The sequence below is a fragment of the Solanum verrucosum genome, unplaced genomic scaffold (genome assembly GCF_900185275.1).
Source record: "Solanum verrucosum unplaced genomic scaffold, falcon-dt-bn FXZP01000142.1, whole genome shotgun sequence".
Lineage (NCBI taxonomy): Eukaryota > Viridiplantae > Streptophyta > Magnoliopsida > Solanales > Solanaceae > Solanum > Solanum verrucosum.
This window is the reverse complement of record NW_026020259.1, coordinates 323,106-333,525: the sequence shown is the minus strand read 5'-3', so window position 1 is coordinate 333,525 and position 10,420 is coordinate 323,106. Positions and strand designations below refer to the sequence as shown.

Sequence of the window (10,420 nt, the reverse complement as noted above, 5' to 3'; positions counted from 1 at the left end):
TTTTTTTTTAAAAAAATTGATTTTATTTGTGTAATTATGTGTTCTATATTGAATTAGCTGCTGATTCATGTGCTTATAGCGTTTTTTTTGTATGTTTTTATGATGTATGTGTATAATTATGTGTTTTATGTTGAAATTGCTGCCGATTCATGTGCTTACGTAACGTTTGTTTGATTTTTAATTTTTTTCCTGATGTATGTGTATAATTAATGTGTTCTATATTGAAATAACTACTGATTCATGTGATTACATCGGTTTTTTTTTATGTATGTGTGAAATTATGGTGTTCTATGTTGAAATAGCTGTTGTGATTTATGTGCTTACGGCGTTTTTTTGAATATGTATTTGGTTTTCTATTTGTTAGGATTCTGCAATGTCGGTGTATTTGGATCAAAATGTGTGAAATTAACGTTTGGTTCTATTGTTGAAATAGCTGTTGATTCATGTGCTTACATCGTTTTTTGAATAGTAGTGTTTTCTATTGTTAGGATCGCACGCATGTCGGTGAATTTTCGAGAAATGTGAAACTATGTGTTCTATGGTTGAAATTAGCTGTTGAAGTCATGTGCTTTACAGCGTTTTTTTATTATTATTATGTATGTGGTTATATGTGTTAGGATTTCTGCCAATGTCGGTGAATTCGGATCAAAACTTCAGAGTTGTTTAGTGTTGATGATCAATCAGGAAATGAAACCCTAATGGAAAATCGAAATAACTCTGGATTTAGTTTGTGAAATCGGTTATGTGATGCTGGGGTTAGGGTTTTTGGAGAAGGTAATGATGTTGTTAAGGGTTTAAGAGTGCAAATGGAAGGTTTAGGTGTGGAGTTGATTGGGTCCATGTGATCTCGAAGGTGAAATGGCCTTTGCAGGGTAAATAGTCGGCTGATGGTGAGCTTGTGGTTGATTTGATGGGATTTTCACAATCTTGCACGAAGGGGGAATGTAGTAGAAGGAGCCGATGACATGCAAGATGTATCAGGTGGGACAAATGGATCTGTTTCCTGATGTAGAAACAGTCAACATTAATGATGGTATAGAATGTGGGCCTGATGCTATCGTTCCAGAAAGACGAGGGGTTAAGCACCGACCATGGAAGAGGAAGGGAAGTTTTACGTGTCGATTGTATGGGTAAGGTGAGGAGTCATCCTTGGTGGCCTGGGCAGATATTGGACCCTTCTGCTGCATCAAACAGCGCAATGAAATACTTTAAAAAGAATTGCTATCTTATAGCTTACTTTGGTGACCAGACATTTGCATGGAATGAAGCATCTAGCATTAAGCCATTTAAGATGTACTTCTCTCGATGGAGAAACAGAGCAACTCAGAACACTTTCTCTGCAGTGAACTGTGCTCTAGATGAAGTCTCTAGACGGGTTAGTTGGGGCTCGCCTGCCCATGTTTGCCGGAGGAAGCCCGAGCAAAAATGGAATCTCAGATTGTTGCAGAGGCTGGTATCCAGGCGGAATCAAACATGAGAATTGGAGGTGACAACTTTTCAGATCAAAACCCCATTTAACCCTGCCGAACTTGTGAGAAACACTCAAGTCAGTAGCAGCAGCTCCACATTCCCGGCTTGACAGATTGTCGTTTGTGTTGGCAAAAGCTCAATTGGCGGCCTTTAATCGCTGGAATGGTTATAATGAGCACCCAGTAATAGAAAGAATTTAGCGGTTTGTTTGAGAATGATAATGATGTTGAACCACTGCTTGGGAAGAGTGATGTGGCGTCGGAGGAAAAATTCTAATGTCCAAGGTACTTCCTCAACAAAGCGTCCTCGTTGCTCGGGGATTGCTGAGCACCTGGTAAAAAAGTAAAAATCAATGTCCGTGTTGGTGTATGGGAGCAGTTCATAAATCAAATGATCAGAAGAATTCTAGAGGAATAGCTGGGCGAGAGAGGAAGTCTGTGTCTTCTGAGAAGAGACATTTAGCATTTGAATATATGCCTAGCAATTCAAAGGCAAAAAGAAGGAAAAAAGAATTGTCACCAAGCAGTGGTAACAAGATGTCTTTACCTCATAAAGCTGCAAGGCGAAATCTCAAGTCTATTGACAGAAACTCCCGAAGAACGAGCGAGCATAATGAGAACTTGAGAAATATTGATTTGGAGATTCAGTTCTTGGTCTCGTGAAATCTGAAGGAGAACAGTTGAGTAAAAGAATTCCCTTCTCCAACAGAAATTGCTCTCAAAGCTCTATTCGGCAGCCAGGGATCCCATGAATGCGAGTCGTATTTTGCTGTCACAAGCTAGTTTGTTCTGTGATTATAGGAATTTAACTTGCTCGGAACTACCGTGTCAGCAGACCTCTCAAAGCCGACAGAAAAGCATATAGGACAAAATTCATCCAACTCAGCATCTGCTGAAACTTTGTCGATAGAAGGTATTGAGGACTCATATTGGACTGATAGGAATTATTGAATGCAACCCCGAAGATCAGGTGTTATTTGAACCAGAGGTCCAAAACGAGGTGGATTTTCCTAATGCTAAATGGGAGACTTCTCCTGGCCTGAGGTCCGATCTTGGACCATAAACAAGAAGTAGGCCCGTTGGTTGAGAATTCAGAAAGAGAAAATCTATCTGATCTTGTGGATGGAAGTTCCGAATACTCCCCAACCACGCTGATTCTTAAGTTTTTCAGATTTAGAATCAGTTCCTCCCATAGCAGATCTAAACATAATATTTAGTCAGTATGGTCCACTTTGTGAATCTGAGACCAAGCTTATTCACAAGAGAAAACAAGTAAAAGTTGTTTTCAAGAGGCGTGCCGATGCTGAAACTGCTTTTAGCAAGTCAGGGAAATTCAGTATTTTTGGGTCCATCACTCATCAGTTACCGCCTACAGTATTTCACCATCACCACGGCAAAGCATCTTGTACCTCAAAACGTAAAAGGAAGTATGCAGCATCAGTAGCAGTGAAGGGCGTTCAAAACTGAAGTAAGATGAATTCTTCATTACTAATTTGCTGGATTTTCCCCGTCGGATTAAATAGTTAACTTGTTAGCTATGTTAATATGAATTTGTTGCACATAGCTGAAAATTAACTGCTTGACTGTTTTTGTCTACTTAGAAATTTTTAGATAGTAGAAAAATAGACTGGGAAATATCCCATTTATTTGTGTTCAACTAAGAATTTTGTGTCTATATATTCGTTTACCCGGAAATATAAAATATTTGGCATCTAGTCATTACAGTATACTTGATGAATTGGTGTTTACAGTTCGAATTTCTTCATATTAATAAAGGTAAGATGCACTTACAATTGATTGTCCTCTGTTGGTTGTTACTTGCTTTTGTAGTAAAGGGTGTGATACTATTGAATTACTTGGTCTTTGCTACTGAAAGATCTAAGTTGCTGGACTCGTTCACTTTGATGTTGCATCTCTGTCAGATTCTTCAAAAATACACTATTTTTGGAGAAGCTGACATGCATCCGTGAGATATGTAATTTTCTTAATGTGGTGTCTTAGAATATGCATATATCTTATCTATGACTTGCTATTATCTCATTTGGCCAGATTATATTTAAGAGATGAGGGAATTTTAATAATTTTCACAAAACTATTAAGTTTCATGTTCATGGGGGGAAATTACAACTAAAAGAAATACATATTGCTTTTCAAAATATCAACTTTAAATTAACTTAATTTCTAATTATGATAAAATTATTAATTTAAAACCAAGCTATTAAGCTTTCTTCTTCACTTCTTTGAATCTTTTCCTTTCAGCCATTAATGGCTTCTTCTTCTCTTCCTTCTTTCTTCTTCCTTATGCTTTCGTTGTTTACCTTCTTCTTCTTTCATGTTCAAAGCTCAAATCTTAAAATCAATATACTGTAAACGTGAATCGGTTTGAAATATTCGGTTTGAGTGAATAATATTTTGAAAGATTTGAAATATTGAGAGGAGATAATATCTAAAATTGGTTTACATTTATTTGCTTGGTTACATATTTACCCAACACATTTGTATATATTTGTTTGCATTGTTATTTACCCAACATATATATATATATATATATATATATATTAATGTTGTTGCAAAAATAAAGCATTTTAACTATCACTTACCTTTAGGGATATGAATCGGTAGTTCGATTTTATGTATTGTCGATTTGATTTATTAGTTTTCAATTTTTAAATATGTTAAATCAATAAACAAACTAATAAGTTATTTTTTATCGATTTTTGGTCTTTAACGATTTGATTTTCGGTTTAACCAATAAGAAATGCTCATAAAACAATATATGACTTCTCCAACTTGGCGCAACATGGCAATATATGTAACTTTACGCCATGCTCATAAAATGAAAATGAAAACAATAGTAACTAACATGAAAATAACTATAGTAAATATAACACAAATAAAAGAATTAGGATAATAATGTGAATTGAAGCTTTAGCCTATACGCAAATGTAGTAACTAGTATCCTATAATTCTTTTTTATATAAACCATTAAAACAATAATTCAATAAGACCAATAAAATATATTGGAAAAACTACAAGATATAGCAAACATCAATATATATTCTCTTATTATATAAGAGGAGTTATAATGGGACATTGTGATGTCCAATCATAAACTCCCTATATAATATATAATATAATAAATCATTTTTTCTATATATAATATATATTTATTTTTCTACTATAAGGGAGTTTATAAAATATATAATAAGATATATAATAAATCATTTACAAATGACTTAAAATATTTCATATTTAAAGGATATATAATAAAATAGGTTCCTCTCAAAATTCTATCCGAGTCACATATATTGGGACAGAAAAATAACATATATCATTTTAAAATTACCAAAAAAGTATTATAATAATAATAATTAACAACTTAAAATATCTTAAAAGACATTTTAAAAGGGTTAATTTTGTAATTGTAATTCTACTATTATATAAGAGGAGTTTATCATGGGACGTTCTATGTGTCCCATCATAAACTCCCTATATAATATATAATATAATAAATCATTTTTTTCTACTATATAATATATATAATATATATTTATTTTTCTACTATATAATAAAAGGAGTTTATATAATATATAATATATCATAATAAAACCCCAGTAGAAATAAAATAATATATATATATATATTATATATTAATATAATAAATCATTTACAACTGACTTAAAATATTTAATATTTAAAAAGATATATAATAAAATAGGTTGAACTCTCAAAATTCTATCCGGGTCACATATATTGGGACAGAAAAAATAACATATATCATTTTAAAATTACCAAAAAAGTATTATAAATAATAATAATTAACAACTTAAAATATCTGAAAGACAATTTTAAAAGGGTTAGATTTGTAAGTTTATTCATATCACATAAATTAGGACAAAGTGACCAGCAATGTAAGTTATTTGAAAGTTACATAAAAATATTATAAATCACAATAATTAATAACTTAGAACATTTTTTTTTAAATGCAAATTTCGATGACTCTTCAAATTTTATTTGTGTGACATAAATTGAGAAACAAAAATAGACATATATTGCGTCCATTTTAATTTATTTGTCTTAATTTTTTTTTTATATTTTAAAAATTGCGTAAAAAAATACTATAAATCATGATAATTGACAACATAAAAAATTTCAAAAATAAATACATATATAAAAATTTGATTAATTCTTGAAATTAATCTATCGTTAAAAATTATGTATAAAATACAATAAATCGTGATTTTGACCACTTAAAATATTTATTAAAAAAACAGAAAAAAATTAATTGACTAATTGTTAAAATTAATCTATCAATGTCACATAAAATGAGACCAAAAGTAGTAATATGTATTGTTTAATGTGAAATTATTGAAAACTACGTAAAATGTATTATAAATGTTAACAATTAACAACATTTGATTGAATCTTGAAATTTTATCAATGCTACATACATTGAGACAAGTGGAGTAATATATATTAAGTATTTAAAAATTACGTACAACCATATTGCTTTCTGTAGGCTTCGAATTATCGTGGTCATTTTTTAGGCTGATACAAGTTTTGTACTTTTTTTTTAAATATTATAAATCGCAATAATTAATAATTTAAAAATATTTTTAAAAATATATTTAAAATTTAGTTGGTTTCGGGAATTTTATTTATACTATATAAAATGGGACAAAGGAGCAACATATATCATTTACAAATGACTTAAAAAGCATTAAAAATTACAATAATTACCAATTTAAAATATTTAAAAGCTATATAATAAATAAGTTCACTCTCAGAATTCTTTCAGGCTCACATATATTAGGACAGAAAAAATAACACATATCATTTTAAAATTACCAAAAAAGTATTATAAATAATAATAATTAACAACTTAAAATATCTGAAAGACATTTTAAAAGAGTTAATTTTGTAATTTTATCCATATCACATAAATTAATGACAAATTGACCAGTAATGTTGGTTATTTGAAAGTTACATCAAAATATTATAAATCACAATAATTAATAACTTAAAACATTTTTTAAAAAAAAATTAAAATTTGGATGACTCTCCAAATTTTATTTGTGTGACATAAATTGAGACAACAAAATAACATATATTGGGTCCATTTAATTTATTTGTCTTATTTTTTTTTGGGTTTTTTATATTTAAAAAAATGCGTAAAAATATTATAAATCATGATAATTGACAACATAAAATATGTTTTGAAAAAAAATACAAAAAATTCCACTCATTCTTTAAGTGAATCTATGTAAAAATACTATAAATCATGATAATTGACAACATAAATAATTTCAAAAATGTTGTATGTGGATAGTCTTATTGTGCCTTGAATAACGTCAAATAAAGTACAAGTTTGTGATAAAAAAACTTATTCCTTTATCCACGCAAACAATCGCTTCAAAATCTCCGTTATTAGCCCCCAAAACATACTATTTATATTATTGGGCCCGTGCCCGTGCATAGCCGGACAACATTACCTAGTTTAAGATAAATAGCTATAATTTACTTATTTTATATTATATGGATATAATTAAATATTAAATAGCAAAGTTAATCAATTACACATGAATAATCATTTCTTTCCAATTTTATATGTATATTAACAAATATTAAATAGCAGAGTAATTAGTACATGCCTAATCAATTATGTAAGGCATGTTTTACGGTGTGGTTTCCATGTTTACCCTTTTCAATGTTTTCTCTTTCCATATTCATATATCATCGACTTTTTTTTTGATTTTTTTTTCAAAAATCCTTCCGATTCACTATCCTTTGCATGATTGCAGGAGTAATTTTGTGATTCATCTTCATTAAGTATATTCTAATTGCATTTTTTCTTTATTTTTAATGAAGATTATATTGGTATATATCTATATGTTTCATCTATTTTCATAGGGTTTCGATTGAAGATTTTTTCCATTACAATGGCGGAAATCAATTTGAGATAAAAAATATTGTGTGTTTGTGCCATTCAATTTCTACAGTTTCAATTAGAATTAACCAAAAGGAACTCCAAAACTTTTTACTCTAATGGCAGATCAGAAGAGGCTAACAAGAGGTATCTCTAATGACAGACCAAACAAAGCACCATATTTTGCGTTGTATTTGTATTCATTGTATTTTGAATCAAAACACTATACTTGTTCTGAATTTGTATTCATATGTATTTTGTATTCAAATATAATTATATATATAGATGTATTAAATACAGAGACAAATGAATTTAAATGTTTGTAATCATATATATATATATATATATTCATAAATGTATTCATTTGTATTTATATTCTAATGTAAGTACTAAATACATTATAAATGAAAGCAAATTAATAGTAGTTATATAATTGTATTTCTCTGTATTTGTATTCAAATATAAGTATCAAACCATTTAAATTAAAGTCGATCGATAGTTATAAATTTAAATTCATTTGTATCTGTATTCAAATACAGATTTCAAATACAATATAAATAAAGTTATTTACATGTTATATTATTGTATTCATGTGTGTTTGTATTCAGGTACAAGTATAGAATACAATATAACAGAAGATTAGTTAATTGTTACATAATTGTATTCATATGTATTTGTATATGTATACTATTTTCATCTACATGTCCGTTATATGTATAATAATAATATTGAGATATAGTTTTTCCAACATACGAGTATTCTCGTTTTTCATTTTTTTTTACAAATTTTTTCGTCTTCGATTTTAATTTTTTGAATTTTCAAAATAAACAATGTTAGACTGTCACTTTAGAGTAATATTCAAATTGGCAGATTTTTAGGAGTGATTTTAGTTGTTTAACATATCTAAAAAGGGAGAAAGGACGAATTTACCCCCGAACTTTAATAAATGGTACGTCTATACCCTCCATTATACTTTGCATCCACATAAGTCCATGTCGTCCAATTATAGGTACACACATGCCCCTCTCACTAACGGACCTCTCATTTTTACACGTGTCTTAATCCTAATGAACTACCCGTTTGACCTTTTTTTTTTAACCCATAAATCAACTATTCGCCCCATAACCCAATATTCACCCAATTCCTCTAAGATATATCCTAATTAAAAGACCCAAATCTAAAGGTCCCGTTCCTATCACCCAGTATCAGGCTTAATCATATCATCAACATCTCATCATACACACATTTCATATCATCAATCATAACAAACCTCGATAAGCACATCAACAACTTGTTATAACCCCAAACATAAACTTTAAACTTGCACCTCATCTGTCACGCCCCGAGCCTACACCCTGGGCGGAACCGGCACCCGGAGACCATTTCTGGCCCCAAGCGAACCCTTGGCCTGGCTTTCTTAACTCAGCGGAAACCTCAACAGAATAACTCAATGCAATGCAATATTACAAAACAACTTAACTTATAAAATATGGCCATAAAGGCAACTCGAATCTCAAAATAGAATATTTACATATATATATAGATGAGAGACTCAAAACTAACTGACTGACTGTCTGTCTATGAAGCCTCTAAAATACTGAGATGGATGTTGGGACAGACCCCGCAACATCCTAATAAAACAAAAACTAAGAACACAAAATAATTGAGTCCTCCGGAATGCAAGGAGGCTCACCACTGACTCTGGAGTGCTCAGCTGGATCAACGACGTGCAGGATGCTGATCCGGGGTACCTGAATCTGCATCATCAAACGATGCAGGCCAACTGGCATCAGTACATGGAATGTACGAGTATGCAAGCTGGAAAACTAAGCAACAGAGGCTAGAAGGAAATCTGGAAGAAACTGAATAGCTTACCTGGCTCAACTCAACTCAACCTGACTGACTTCTTTCAATATAAGGCAATTTAAAACAAGTGCGATATAAAGAAAGACTGTTTAAAACATGCTATAAACTCTGTGTGTATACAAAGATACAATAAGCCTGAAATGTATATAGAAATACAATGAACTGATGTATATAAAAATACAATAATCTCTGTGTATGAAAAATACAATAACTGCTGTGGGAGCTTCTCTAACCGACAACCATCACATAAGAGCTATAGTGATGATACAGCGATCGACCTCACGCTGCCAGAGCATCTTATACCCGGCCAAAGGTATAAGACCTGAACTGCCTAATGGATCCACTAGTCTAATCTGAAAAGGATTCATCTAAAAAGTATGATCCTTTTCTACCCATGGTGGCTAACATGGTTCTATGGGGGCTGTGGGTTCTTTGAACGCTCCCCCAATTCGGTGCTCGATACTACTCCCAAAAATGTACTGGCTCTTATGTTTTTAAAACATATTTCTTCCTGCTGATATGAGATAATTACTCAAAAACTAGCCCGAAGGCTTTTTGGAAATCTCAGTTTCCAACCTTGTTTAAATGTAAAAACATTTCTTTAAAACTTCTTTGGGAATACATAGTTCCCTAATAACTTTGAGAAAAGAACTCAACTTTAAACTCTTTACTTTACTTGAACTCTTGGCTTGATGTGAAACTCTTAACTTAACATGAAACTCTTAACTTTTGACTTGACTTGAAACTCAATACTTAACTTGGAACTTGAGCCTTAGAATGAAGTTAAAACGCTCAATGAAGACTCTTGGAAAACCTTAAAGACTTGCTTTGACTTACTTACTTCTAAGCTTGACTTCACTTGACTTGGAAACTAACTTCACTTGAATTGGAAACTAACTTCACTTGAATTGGAAACTAACTTCACTTGACTTGGAAACTAACTTCACTTGACTTGTAGTTTTACTTGACTTTTGGAAGTACCTTGGAGTGTTGGAAACAACTAGGAAACATAGGTATAATACCTAGGAACATGTATGAAAAAAGAAATGGTGAATGAAAGGGAAGGATTGGTGTCCTTGGCACTAGGAGAGGTGCAACAGCCCAGCCCCTTTTTCCCCAAAAATTCGACTTTTTCCCCTTGTTTCTTTCCAATTCTAAA

General features: G+C 31.1%; 1 protein-coding gene and 1 pseudogene across 1 annotated transcript in view; both read left to right on the top strand.

The window, feature by feature from the left end:
• The window catches only part of LOC125833424 (PWWP domain-containing protein 5-like), a 21,685-nt gene extending 18,526 nt beyond the window's left edge, over window positions 1-3,159 (top strand). Inside the window, exon 2 of the mRNA XM_049512572.1 lies at window positions 3,085-3,159. The gene's annotated coding sequence lies outside the window, so the exon portion shown is untranslated. The remainder of the gene's footprint in view (window positions 1-3,084) is intronic.
• Window positions 629-2,936, top strand: LOC125833359 (PWWP domain-containing protein 5-like; annotated as a pseudogene).
• Window positions 3,160-10,420: the final 7,261 nt, after the last annotated feature.